This window comes from Diadema setosum, unplaced genomic scaffold, assembly GCF_964275005.1.
Source record: "Diadema setosum unplaced genomic scaffold, eeDiaSeto1 scaffold_38, whole genome shotgun sequence".
NCBI classification, from domain to species: domain Eukaryota; kingdom Metazoa; phylum Echinodermata; class Echinoidea; order Diadematoida; family Diadematidae; genus Diadema; species Diadema setosum.
Window position 1 is genome coordinate 208733 of NW_027307664.1, and position 15317 is coordinate 224049.

At 36.3% G+C, this 15317-nt stretch overlaps 1 protein-coding gene and 1 pseudogene across 1 annotated transcript in view; both read left to right on the top strand.

Moving 5' to 3' along the window:
* The window catches only part of LOC140245825 (deoxynucleoside triphosphate triphosphohydrolase SAMHD1-like), a 167707-nt gene that overhangs the window by 72917 nt on the left and 79473 nt on the right, over nt 1-15317 (top strand).
* LOC140245822 (splicing factor 3B subunit 1-like) lies at nt 9022-11152 on the top strand (annotated as a pseudogene).

Here is a 15317-nt window from a genome sequence, read left to right on the forward strand (position 1 = left end):
TATCACGTACGGTTTGAATTGATCTATCCGATATAAATATATAGGTCTATATTTTTTGATGTTCACTTTATCATTGCCAACCCTATAGTTCTCCTCATCAAGTACCTCGTTACCTCTATCAAAACGACCATCAGTGAAGGAAACCCAAACCCAAAGAGAAATGTGGATTGAGTGAAAGCAGCAACATTAGGAAAACACGTCAGTGACAGTTAAAGGAAAATCGCACAATTACTGTAAAAGATGCAAAAGTTATGCATTTTTAACGATTTGATGTTGGTACAACTGGATAAGGGGATACTTGAGTTCAGGATATCATGTGTGGACAACAACATAAAGAAAATATAAAGAAAATCATAAAAACATGTTTTCACTTTTCTTGCGTATGAAAGAACATTTGACTATAAACACCGCTTTCAGAAAGTAGGGGGAATGATTACTGCCTTTAACATAACTTATGTCAGTATCAATTAAGTTCATGGAATGTGTAATTTTCATGAAAAATGATTTCTTTGTGGAATTCTCTTCATGTTTTCTTTACATTGTTGTCCACACATGACGTCATGGACTGTAGTCTCCTTATCCAGTGATTACAACACCAAAACTATAAAAAGGAATAATTTTTACATCGATTGTCGGATTTTCCTCAAACTTTCACTAATGTTGCTGCGTCCACTCAATCCATATTGGTCTTTTGGGTTTTGGCTTCCTTTAATATCAAGCAATCATCACTACCATCATTGCTTCAATTAGATTATAAAACTGAGGGATCGATCACAGAAAAGAGTTCTGTGGGATCGACCATAAACATCATTACTATCATTTCACAACTGGATATCATCTTATCATCATCATCACCATGATTGCTACTCGTATTACCATCGTATACATATTACCACAAGCAATCTATCCTCCACCATATTGCACTATCAATACTTTTTTTTTTCATGTCACCAATCCATCAACAACTTCACGAAATCTCTTGCATATTTTCAGCTTCATCATTATCAGTAGTCTAAATAAGCATTGCGACTATCAATACATTCCTACTCGATCCCTCCCTTCAATGCCCACATGGCCTAGTACCCTTATTGTAAGTCGATTCAATGAAATGAAATGAAATGAAAAATGAAATGAAATGAAAAAAAAAAAGATAAATGATTGAATATTAAAACACTGATTTGTTTGTTTGTTTGTTTGTTTGTAAGAACACTAGCCGCATTCACACGTGTTAGCTGGTTACCGAGCGCGCTCCAAAACTCGAGTTCTTGTTATACTCGTAACTTTTTATGAAACTTCATGATCGATATTAAAATTACAGAAGCAATCACCTGGCATTAACTGGTATCAGATTCCCAGGTTGGTTTATGAGTTTATGAGTAATACACATTTGTGGAAGCGACTTGAAACGACCGTTTTATAATGTGTTGTTATTTGGCACAAATTAATTTAATTTATTCTAATGGTGAAGGATAACCAAAAGAAAATTAATCTACCCGATATTAGCCAAATTTAAGGTCTTTTCATTAAGTTGGAACATCAAGCATCTGTTCAGAGTCACAGACGCTACTTACGCGTTCTTATAATATGCATTTATAGGAAACTGATATATCAGTATACGTTTAAACGATGATAGCCATCATATTATGGTGTCCTATATAGCTCCATACCTAACCTGGACAAAACTACGGAATCTATCAGCAATGTTGCAATGTGTGTGTGTGTGTGTGTGTTTTTCTTTGCCCCGAAAATTCGAGTGCAATGATTGTACCTTCCATGCACTTTGAGTGTGTGTCTTTGTGTGTATGTGCGAGTGCGTGCAATGTGTTTGTGTGTTTATGTGTTTGTTTGGGTGTGGTAGGTGTGCAGTATATCGTTACTTGCAAAGTTTCGTGTATGCTAACGTAAAAAAAAAACGTAATCAAGAGTTATTCTGAAAGAAAATGAAAGCGAGGTCACTGCTGGTCGTTGTTCACGTCTGAAAAAGTAAACATTCTGGTCATAATCATAAAAGTGTCAAAAATTCTGCACTCTATTGTTAAAAAAATGTTTGTTATTCCAACTTCAGCGTGTTTTATGAACACATATTTATATATTGCAAGATTGAGCCTGCTGTGACCTAGTTTATAACCATGTCATAAAGCATTACAAATTTTTCCCCTTAAACGTGATACAACAGTGCTAGCAACGAAAATTATATATGAATAGGTGGTAGACGTAGATATAAGGCTTAGGACATTTGCAGGAGTAGGGTAGGTTAGATTTTTATCATGATTGTACCTTGGGGTGCTCACAAGCGCCTTATTAGATTTTAAACTAAAATACTGATAAACCAACTGGCCACGACTTCAAAATGACGTCAAAATCACGTCCATTTCCCTTGTTCTTGAAGAAAATGCGTCTTTCAAATGTATTCCTTGTTTTCTTTTCCAATATACGTTAAAAAGTCATGAATTGACGTGTAAACGACGTGCTCATGACGTTCTGGCGTACATCTGGTCTTTAGAATTGTGATTTACACGTTTCAGCAAAAATACGACATATTGACGTCAGTTTGAAACGTTTATATGACGTCCAGTATCTTTGTTTATTTTCGTCTATAAGACTTTTTGACGTCAGTCTCGTCCATAAATTAGTAATTTACACGTCTTTATGACGTCTTTGTATAACAACCCAGACGTCACAAAGACGTCACAAATATGTCGTCTTTTAGACGTCATCCATTTGAGCAGAAATACGACTTTCTGGCGAAAGTTTAAGACGTCTAAATGATGTCTGCTTTCTTTGCTTATTTACGTTAAACAAACAATTATTGCGCCTTTCTGAAGTCTAAATAATGACGTCATTTTTATATCTTCCATTTGAACAAAAATTCGTCTTATTGTTGACAGTTTCGACGTCTTTCTGACGACAGTAATGACGTGAAAATGTCGTCATTCTGACGACAGTATGTCGCAAAGCAAACTGCTATAACTCTATAAAACTATAATTAGTAGGCCTAATTATATGACTTCATAAAGACGTCGAAAAAACTTACGTAAACATAACGTTAATATGTCGCTAATATAACGTCACAAATACGTCGCAAAACAACGTAAATTTAACGTCATAATACGTCATTAATATGACGTGATAAATACGTTGCAAAACAAACTTATATAACTCTACAAAACTATAATTCGTAGGCCTAATTATATGACGTCATAAAGACGTCGCAAAACTGATGTGAACATAACGTTCATATGTCGTTAATGTAACGTCATAAATACGTCGCAAAACAACGTAAGTTTAACGTAATAATACGTTATTAATATGACGTGATAAATACGTTTTAAAGCAAACCGATATAACTCTATAAAACTCTATTCGTAGGCCTAATTATATGACGTCATAAAGACGTCGCAAAATTGACGTGAATATAACGTCAATATGTCGCTAATGCAAAGTTATAGATATGTCGCAAAACAACGTAAATTTACCGTTATAATACGTCATTAATATGACGTGATAAACACGTCGCAAAGCAAACTGATATAACTATAAAACTCTATAATTCGTATTCCTATATGACGTCACAAAGACGTCGCAAAACTGACGTGAACATAACGTTCATATGTCGCAATATAACGTCATAAATGCGTCCCAAAACAATGTAGCCTAAATTTCACGTTATAATACGTCACTAATATGACGTAATAAATACGTTGCAAAACAAACTGATATGATTCTACAAAACTATAATTCGTAGGCCTAATTATATGACGTCATAAAGACGTCACAAAACTGACGTGAACATAACGTTCACATGTCGTTAATATAACGTCATAAATACGTCACAAAACAACGTAAATTTAACGTTATAACACGTTATTAATATGACGTTATAAACACGTTGCAAAGCAAACTGATATAACTATAAAACTCTATAATTCGTAGGCCTAATTATATGACGTCATAAACACGTCACAAAACTGACGTGAACATAACGTTCACATGTCGTTAATATAACGTTATAAATACGTCGCAAAACAACGTAAATTTAACGTTATAACACGTTATTAATATGACGTGATAAACACGTTGCAAAGCAAACTGATATAACTATAAAACTCTATAATTCGTAGGCCTAATTATATGACGTCACAGAGACGTCGCAAAACTGACGGGAACATAACGTTCATATGTCGCTAATATAACGACATAAATGCGTCCCAAAACAATGTAGCCTAAATTTCACGTTATAATACGTCATTAATATGACGTGATAAATACGTTGCAAAGCAACGTAAATTTTACTTCACTTATGCGCCGTAAACACGACGTGAATAATACGTTACAAAATTGACTTGAATTTTACGTCTTTATTTCGTCACTTATATGACGTCATAGATACGTCGCAAAACTGAAGAAAATTTCACGTTAATACGTCGCTCATATGATATCATAAATGCGTTGTAAAACAAAGTATATATTACGGTATTAAGACGTCATTTAGATAACGCTATGAATACGTTGCAAACCAACGTAGATTTCGTCATTAATACGTGTTTATGACGTAAAAATTACTTCGCAAAATTGACGTAAATCTTACGTCATCAATATGTCGCCAATGTTAGGTAATAAATATGTCGGAAAACTGACGTAACACATCAGGAGGTCCATAACATGACGTGATAAATTCGTTTCAAAGAGACGTTGAAATCACGTCATTTTCTTGTCATTTTCAGACTTGCGACAACTTTGACCATGTAGTTGCGACCAAATTGCGACGTCTTTTTGACATCCGTCTGCGAGCTGGGATGTTCATAAAGTTTGTTCCATCCGTTTCTGCCAATTCAACCGCTCATATGACTACTTTAGTATTAGTGCTATATGTTTTTCCTAACCAATTTCGGTGCATTTTCTGCACGCATCCTAATGCATCCAGGCTGTAGAAATCGACAACTTTTGCTGATCTGAGATACAACGTTAAGCGTTGAAATAGATGAATTTACAGGTCTGTGTTTGAGGGGAAGTCCAAACTAAAGATAAATTCTAAAAAATAAAAAAAATAAAAAAATAAAAAAAACCCTTGGCAAATATGAAAATAATATTGGTTAAAGTTTGAGGAAAAGGTATCATTCTAATTTTCAACAAATTATAATCGATCAAGAAAATCAGGCAATCTATGACGTTTCCAGCGACTTCCTATACAAGAGAATAGAACAGAAAGTATATGTATGCAAAATTTCATATTTCTAACGTAAAGGCATCATTTACCTTTTGGATATGAAACAAAAACCCAGCATTGGTGCTTCAAAATAGTTCTTAAATGTGCGTTAGGGATAGAAACAACCAATGTAAATATTTGAACCATTATCATCGATGTTATGTATTTTAGATATACAAAATGTGTACAATAGTTATAATAAAAAAAAAGAAATGTTTCCGGATTAAACCGTCTACAGTTATGGTTTAGTGAGAAAAATAGTGATATCTTTGAACGCTGTGTAGGCGATTAATTCCTAGCGGAGTCAACATCTTGGTTTCGAACCAATGTTGGCTAAACCTTATTTACATGCACATAGTTATGTCGTGCCACGCTGGACTAACCGTAAACGTCACATGGATGTTGGCACAATGTTTCACTGAATAATGTCATTGCTTTTAACATCTTTAAACCGTAGATTTTTGATGTTATACAAATGCGATCCTATACACTAACCCTTCACAGACAGCTGTTAACGCCATCCTAACAGTTGACTAGTAAATTACTATATTATACAGTATCTTAGCTGTTGTAAAACAAAAACAAAAGAACAATCGTATGGATATAATTTATACGGTTTTGTCAAAAAACATACAATTACATTTTTGTACGTTCACACACGTATACACATACACGCACACACACGCACGTAAGTAGCCTTCGAGATTTTTATATATACAATCACTTAGTAAAGATGTATAAATTCATATTGTTTAAAAGTTTTGCATAGTTATTATAAATCTGATACATATTTATACACTTGTGTATGTTAATGCACACCACACCCAACATAACGCTGATTTACACAGATTAATATTTCTTTAATGTTATGTATTTCTGACAATGACATTGACATTGTATTGCTGTATATCTCTTGTGTGTTTATCATGTCTATGTATCCATGTTAAACGTATGCTCTCTATATATCATGTATGTATCGATGTAACTTGTATGCATGCTAACAAAACAAATTTCCAGAAACGGACAATAAATCGAATTGAATTGAATTGAAATGAAATTTCTTTTACCTCAAGGCCTATGAACACACCATTATATCAAGCAGCACTATTATCCTACTCTACCCCCCCCCCCAAAAAAAAAAAAAATAAAAAATCATTCGTGGCTTGTCAACGGACACCACCTGACGCTCACTCCACTTTTGAGGCTGCCGCGTATAAGGCAGCCCATAAATAATCCGAACACAAGTGATCGCTGTCAGTGAAAGTGACCGGTGATTTGTAACTTTGATTGCAAAAGGCACCCTCCCGTGTACTAGGGAGGTGAGAGAATTTTAGTCTCACCTCCCTGCTAACATACCAGCTCACCTCCCTGCTTATGTTGTACACGATATAGCGAGTGCTGAGTTTTGTAAAATGATTTGAATCATTTTAAAAAGTAAAAGTAAAAAAAGTTTGAATTGAATTGAATATACTTGCTAAACGGCTTGCTCATGGGAAACAACTTCGAATAAAGCTCCAATTTACCATGTACGACCTGTGTCCTCACTTCTCATTTTCCTCTGGAACTTCGGTTAATGGGAACGTGTTACTGTTGAGTGTATACTTGCAGTGCGAACAGAATAATACAACAAAAAACTTTTTTTAATGATATTCTTTATTAGAATCTCATCGATATCAGGCCCATGTTTACAATGAAATTAATTTGAACAAAAATAAGCAGCTGAATTCTTATATGTTGTGCTTCTAAATCATATTTTTCTTAACACACAGTACAGTATAGGCCTATATATACAAATCATACCATGCGTAGCGTATTACTTGACATAGAATTCTGCATGAATATCTCAGAAAAGGCTTTCTGATTACTTAGTAACTTCAAGCCAATCCATATCTGCCTTTAATACGCACACACTTGTGCTGCTGAATCACCATCTTTTTTAAACACACACACACACACACGCACGCACACGCGCGCACACACACACACACACGCACACACCTACACACAAACCCGTTGTAATGTTTGAAGGGCGTGTATGGCAAGCCAAAGGGGAAAATATTCATCATTTGTATTTATATTCATCTCTGAGGAAATAATATTCATCTCTGAAGAAATATATTCATCTTTTGAAATTGTTTATATTCATCCCTGAAGAAATATATTCATCTTTTGAATGTAGTCTATTCATCTTCAACACATATGTTTATCTTCTAATAACGTTTGTCATTCTAATATGTTCATCTTTTCTATATGTTCGTCTTTGAATTTATTCATCATTGTTTATGTTCATCTTATCACTATATTCATCTTTTTTATTTATTCATCTTTCTGATGTATTCATCTATAAAATATATTCATCTTTTCAATATGTTTGTCTTTTGATTCATTTATCTTTTCAATATTTATCTTTTCATTTATATTCATCTTTTTCATTTATTCATCTTTTTCTTATATTCATCTTTTTTTATTTATCTTTTCAATTTATTCATCTTTTTCCTATATTCATCTTTTCAATTTATTTATCTTTTCAATTCATTCATCTTTTTCTTATATTCATCTTTTTTTATTTATCTTTTCAATTTATTCATCTTTTAAATTATATTCCTCTTTTTTCATTAGATGTCTTTTCGTTCGCCTGTTTAAAATGGCACGAGATGGCGCTCGTATACTAAGCGACTCCAGAGCCCTTGATCTGTCCGACTCTGTGCGACTCTTATTCATGCATTTATTCCACCGCGTACCGCACCTGAGGTTTGTTCGTCTTTCAAATACGTTCATCTCTCAAAAATCATTCGTCTTTTGACAAAATATATTCATCTTCTCCAATGGGCACGAGATGGCGCTGCTTTGTGCTCTACTACTACTAGCTAGGTACCCAATACAATGTACATCAAGGGCTCCACTCTGCTCGAGGGAACTGTACTGAGCTCACTCGCTCGAGCTACTTACTACCTTGCACGGAGATCAGTCGAGTGGTAAGCCAAAGAAATACGTCTAATCTGTTTATTTAAATTCGAGGGTTTTCATTAATACTGACCGTAGACTTAGATCTTCACCGACTAGAAGTAGTAGTAGACTCTAAGAGTCCAACAGTTACAGTAAACGTACTTACAGTTAGCAAGTTAGGCTCAGTCCCATGTATGACATTTTTTGTGGCTTCTTGTTGAATATGGTTTTAAACACCCTTTAGCCTAGAAAGGCCTCCGCACACCTAACTTTAGACAGAAATAACCGTCAGTTTCTGGGGAAAAATTACGGCCTTATCGTGAAATCTGTCACCTCTCTTCCCGTGGGTTTACTGCGGCATTCGGGCTGCGTCCTGGCCCGGAGAAAGAGCTGGGTGTCATACTAACTACACGCAGCCGCTGTCTCGAATCGCGACAGCACAGTGTCTGGTCAGGCTAGGTGTCATACATGTCAAACTGTAGCGACTGTTCCTATCTCTCCTGCGACTAATTTTGCTGTAATATACAAATCAATTTCTATGAAGCTAGTTTAGATACTTAAAGTAGATACTTATATTTCCAATTTGTTTACTATAATGTGCAAATCTATAACAGGAAAGGTAGAAATCCAGTTTTCCCACCAAAGAAAATTAAAAATTTTATGCATTTTCAACCCTCGAATAATTCAGCGTTGTTTACAAGGTAGACATGTCTGAAATAAAATACTGCAGCAGTGAATCGAGAGATGTGATATGTGATGTACGCATAAAAGAAATAAAAATAAAAAGATATTGTCCATGAAATTCCTCTCCATCAATCAGGGATCTGGTTCACCGTCAGACGGCATGTGCATGTGCAACCATCAAGCACATGGCGCAAGGTGTGTTTGGCTTCGGCTGCGAGGACACCCTGATCTACCTGCTGAACTTTGTGTGGTCCATACGTGTTTGAGACGTCTCCCTACGTCATCCAGGCCATCGAAGGCCTAAGGGTCGGGGTGGGCTCCGTCAAAATGTTGCAGTACACTCTACAGGTGAGCTCATTCATTCCCAGTCTGTATAGGTTCTCTTCCCCTCCTGTGTAGCGCTGTTGAAATGTCCTACCAGAAAATCTTAGAATGTTTTGGGATGATTTCTGACTTTTGCCATACCTCTGTTGACATGTGGCAATGTGTTAGACGTAATCCCTTCACATGGGGTTAACAAAAAGCCATTGTCAATTTCAAACTCACATTTAGGTGTATAAGTTAAATAAGCAGGCTTTATTGATTTGCTCACTCTGTATCTACCACCACCATTCTGCTCCCTTGGCCCCAGCTGTAAAAATTGGTCAAAATAAGATAAAACAGATGAAAAGCGACAGTCCTAAGATTGCCTCAATTTTGGGATTGAGAATGATGTTAGAATAATGAACAATTACAAAAATAAATAAGTACAAAGTAGTGAAATACAAGACAACAGGAATTTGTGTAATTATGGATATCCCCAAATTCTCGTTTTATTTGTGCTCTATGAAAATAGTGTTCTAGATGATACTGTAAAAGTGGATATTTTCACGTGACTAATTTTTCGCGCTTTGCCGGGCCGGAAGAGTTTTGCGTGTTTTTAATTCCAAGAATCAAGACATCACGCACAGGCACATATGGCAAGCAAAAATATTCGTGTGCTTTTATTTTCGCGCTAGTTTCTGGTTGCGCGAAATGCGCGAAAATTTGAACACCGCGAAAATTTCCACTTTTACAGTAGGTTTTTTATACCTCCGCCACGAAGTGTCGCCGGAGGCATTATGTTTTCGGGTTGCCCGTCCGTCCGTCCGTCCGTCCGTCCGTCCGTCCTTAATCAATTTTGTGGACAGCGTATCTAAAAAATTGTTAAAGGTATCGTAATGAAACTTGGCATGTATATGTATGAGATGACAAATTTGTGCCTATAAACTTTTGGGTGCACAGGCTCAAGGTCAAAGGTCAAAAAGTCAAGGTCAAATCTCAAAATTTCACTATTTCCCCTATGTATATCTATGCAATGCATGGAGGTATTGTCTTGAAACTTGGTGTATACATGAACTACCAAATAAAGATTCCCCAGTGAGGGCTTTTAGACATGAGGTCAAAGGTCAACGGTCAAAGGTCAAGGGAACATGTTAACATTTCACTTTTTTCTCCATATCTCAAATATTTCAAGGTATTTCTGGAAAGTGTAGTATATATGCATGTACTGACTGGCAGTAGATCATCATGTAGGGAATTTAGGGGTCATGGGTCAAAGGTCAGGGGTGAAAGGTCAAGGGCAACTCATCAAAATGTCATTATTTCTCTTTTATCGGTGCAATGCCTACAGGATTTTTTCTTGAAACTTAGTGTTACATGCATATATTACCCTGAACAGATTCTCTTGGAGGTTTTTTGCCCAAGGGTCAAAAGGTCAAAGGACAAGTGAAAGTGCTAAATTTCATTTCTTCTTTAAACTTATAAAAGGGTCAAAAGTTGGGTACAAATCCTCAAATCCCCAAATACTTGCACTCTTAGACAGTATAGTCATTCATCCAAATAAACCTAGTTCGAGGATAGTGAACACTCAATGCATTTGTGACAAAGCTGTCATTTTAATATTTTGCCAGTTATGTGAAGCTGTCATCACACATTGTCAAGACATTGTGCTATAGACCTATTCGGAGAACCATGCATTATGGTGGAGGCATACCAGTCGCCATAGTGACATTTCTAGTTAATAAATTGTAGTCAGTGTTCCAGGTTCCATGTATTAATGATATGATAACCTCTTGCATACCACATGATCATATGTTTTGAAACTGTTTTTCTACATTGTGTCCCCCCAACACTCAGGTCTATTCCAACCAGCCCGCAAAGGTTCATGACACATACTGGAGGATCTACAACAAACTGTACATTGGCGCACGGGACTCACTGGTTGCTGGATTCCCCAGGGTGCCCAATGATGAGAAGAACCAGTATCTGCGCTATGAGATGGATTACGTACTGTGATGGCACCGTGCACCGCATAACAATACATCACACTCAATAAACTCATGGGCAAACACTCCAAAGACATTCAGTGCATTGTGCAGAAGGGCAATAGTGGATTTGAGGATTCGGAGGTGGGGGGGGGGGGGGAGGTCTGAGCTGTTCATCTCAAGAAGGTGGTATCCAGCATTTATCAGATCTTGTCTTCTTGTTCTTGTGAGAATCCAACCCACAAGCCTGGCACTTCAAGCTACTTCATGACTCATTTGATTCCCATGCAAACTTGAGTCTAACATGATCTGTGCACTCACACTCAGTGGGTGGCAGATTGTGTCTTGAGCCTTGTACGTGGTGATATTGTGTCGGTTCTGTGCCTTTGGTGGAAACAGACACATGAGTACATTTTGTGAGAAGCCTTATTCTATATAGTAAACATAATACTCTCGATTTGTGGGCTTTAGATGGCACAAAAGACAGTCTTTATCTTTTCTTATCATGATGCAGCAAGGTCAAGCGTTTGCTTTACCTGTAAAATGACATTGATTTCCAAATCATCCTCGTTTTACATCTGCTTTCATTAGAGTCTCCTATATGTAAATAATTGACATCCAAACTCCTTAGGTCTTTGGCTGTTGAATATTGTGAATTTTCATCTTTACAAGTTGATAATGTGTTGTACTACATTAAAGCAAGGAGTGTAACATAAAATGTTATGGTATTGAACATGTATGGTATGAAGACGATATGATGAGTGAAACGACCTGTATGGTAGACCCACGGTAGTACAAGTCTGGCTGCAGAAAAGGCAATGCCACACAGATATTACCGATACAAGATTCTTTGTCTGATGGTACAAAAAAAAAATAACCTTCCTTTGACAAAAGATGGGGAAAGCGGCATACCTCTCTGCTCTGATTACTCTGGTTACGCCCTGAGAACAGTGGCATCTTGTCAAGTCACAGAGGACCCAAAACCTGGTGGTCTGCAGAGAATTTTCACTCAACTCAAAAATTTGCGGAAGAATGTGCTGTGTTTCATGAGCTTGGGGTCTGTTTCATTAAAGCCTTATGAGGGTTTTTTTTTTTTTTTTTTTTTTTTTTGCTCATAAGACACAATTTATGACATACTTCATGAAATGGATTTGAAAGTCTCAAATAGCTACATAATATGTGAATTAGGCCATTCTGTGATTTATGCAAAGACTCTTATGTGAATGAATTCATGAATCGGACCCCTGGAGCCATAGCCATCCTATTTTATGACTGAAACAGACAGCTAATGACTGCAATAGCTTCCACTCGTCTCATAGACTAGATTTCATGAATTGATATGGCATTTTTACATTTTGAAGCATATGTTCTCAGTGACCAGGATCATTAATATCTTTTATCATCAATATATTTTTTTTTTTTTATAGAAGTACCAGGTATTAAAGGAAAATCTGCAAACTCACTGTTCATGTCATCATGTGTGGGGATTGAAAGCATTTCAGATATGAAAGAAATTTCCTTTTACTGCTTTTTACTTTTGTATGACAACATTGTGACCTATTATTTTATGTACCTCATTTCTTGTTACCTGAAATGTATTTGATGGGGTTATTACACCTATGTGAATGTATCCAAAGCCAGTGAGCACTCACACGTAATGTTGGGTTGTTTTCTTTTCTAGTCAAGGAACGATAAACCCATGTGTTGCTGATGTCAATTAATGATGAAGATTATGTGTAAAAGATTTTATACTATGAGAACCGACAGGATTGTGATAGCATTGACAGTGTACTCCAGGTATTGCTCGTGTTTCCAGTATTGCGGAGAGATTTTTTGTAATAAAAAAATAGAATGACCAATTTCAACAACATTGCATTGCAGAAAGGGTTGATTTTGTGTCAAGGTTCTCACTTCACATTGTAATCACAGTAAATAAGATTGAAACTTTTTTTTTTTGAGAATGTATACAGGCATTTATTTTTCATCCAAACATTTCTGATTTACATAAAGATCTACTGTGAATGTCAAAGAAGAAATGAATCTAGCTGTGGAGAGAATAACATGTACAAGTTTTTACGATCACCTTCAATATTTTTGACAAAGCTACTTGAAATATACATCTTTGTCTTCAAAATACTGTGAAAAGAAAGATAGCTAAACTTTTTTTTTTCAACCACTTCTCTTTGAAATAACCGCAAAAAGTGATTACAATTATCCAAACTCAGAGCCCCACCACACTCTGTGTGACGTGCAACACTTGTGTACAGCGACAGGGCTGTGTGTAGTTTATACATTGTAATGCCAAACCCAAAGTTCTGGTCACACCAATTTAACATAATATGGGAAATATCTATTCCATTTGGGGCGGAGGAAGGGGAAGAGGGAGGGTGGGGTTGAGATTCAAAATACTAGTTCAGAGCGTAATCATTAAGTTCACATATTCTCACAAAACTGATAAGATACATGGATGTACAGCTGTACATTATCTCAGTTGTCTACACAGAGTGCTAGGAACAAAGTGGGTGAGGGAGGCAGGTCATATCGATTCATGCTGCAGTACTGTAAAAGTGAATACTTTCGTGCAACTAATTTTTGTGCTCTGCCGGGTAAGAAAAGTTTCTTACGATTTTAATTCTGCGGAATCGAGGCATCAGCTACTGAAACATATGGCAAGCAAATTTGCATGCTTTAATTTTCGCGCTAGTTTCTGTTTGCCCAAAATGTGCGGAAACTTCCAGTTTTACAGTACAACCTAGTCCAGTCAATCTAGCGCTTTTTAGGGGGTAACCCACCACTAATTGCAACAGTAGGAATTTCACTGCAGTGCAAGTCGTTGAGGCCTCCTGAACACTATACTAAAAGTCCCAAAAAATCCAGTGGGGCAAAATAGTAAAATTTGCATAATATGCAAATTAGCACCTGTAATGAGAGAAAATTGACAGATCTTAGCTTCCCGTTATCCAATTTTAACGATCTAAATGTGTAAACTTATATTTTGTAGGTCAATGAACACGATGGATGCCTTTTCGAATTGATCATACAAAAATAATTTACATAAAATGCAAATTAGCGGTAGCTGTAAGAGTACATTCATAACAACAGTACTCACGTTGGCATAACGCACGTTTTGCATATGGGGACGCGGGGTTGAGGGGGTAACTTTAGGCGCCTCACAAGGGGCCGCTTTTAATGTGCACCCCTTTTTACTATATAAGTATTGTAAAGCAATGTATCCTGCATTGATTACATTGTATTTCTTGGAAACAAAAGTACCCTTGCTATAAGGCACGATCGAATTTTGATAGCATGTACGTTTGGAACATATATGTTTGCGTCATATGATATTATATGTTTTCTATATTGCCAAGTGAATAAAGGGCACTTTGGGGGCACACACAGGATTGCCCTTCAACAAGCGCCATCTTTATTGTGTACATCTTATAAAGCAAATCTTCTTCTATCATTTTCGTGATTTTCATTTATATAAGAGTGTATTTTCTCATATTGCCGGACCTACTTTTAAAACCACTCACGCTAGAACAAATGTATTTGGGTTGCTAATATCTGTATTTCGTAATAAAGAGGGTGTGCGTAGGCGTGCATTTAGACACCTCCCCGGAGATTACCTTTGATTGTTCACCTCTTTGACAATGTAGTTATTGTAGAGCAATGTTTCCTCTATTAATTAGTTGCATTTTTTGGAAACAAAAGTGCCTTTGCTATAAGGCATTTCGAATTTCAAAAACATGTACGTTTGGAACATATATATATTCGCATTATATGATATTATATGTTTTCTATATTGCTGTGAGGGTGGGTTGTTTTTTGGCACATCCCACAGGGTTGCCGTTTAATGCGCACCCTCTTCACTGTATAGATCTTGTAAAGTTAAGTCTCTTCTATTTTTTCCATTACTTGTCATCGATGAAAATTGAATTTGCTGTATTGCCGGGACTACTTTTACAACCATTCACGCTAGAACAACAGTATACGCGTTGCTAATATCTGTGTTTTGCACTAAGGGGACGTGAGCGTAGGTGTAAATTTGGACACTTCCCAATGGATTACTTTTGAATGTTCATCCTCTTGACAATAAAGTTATTGTAGGGTAATGTCTTTTCTATTAATTAGTTGCATTTCTTGGAAACAAAAGTGCCTTCGATATACGGCACGATGGAATTTTAGAAACACGTACG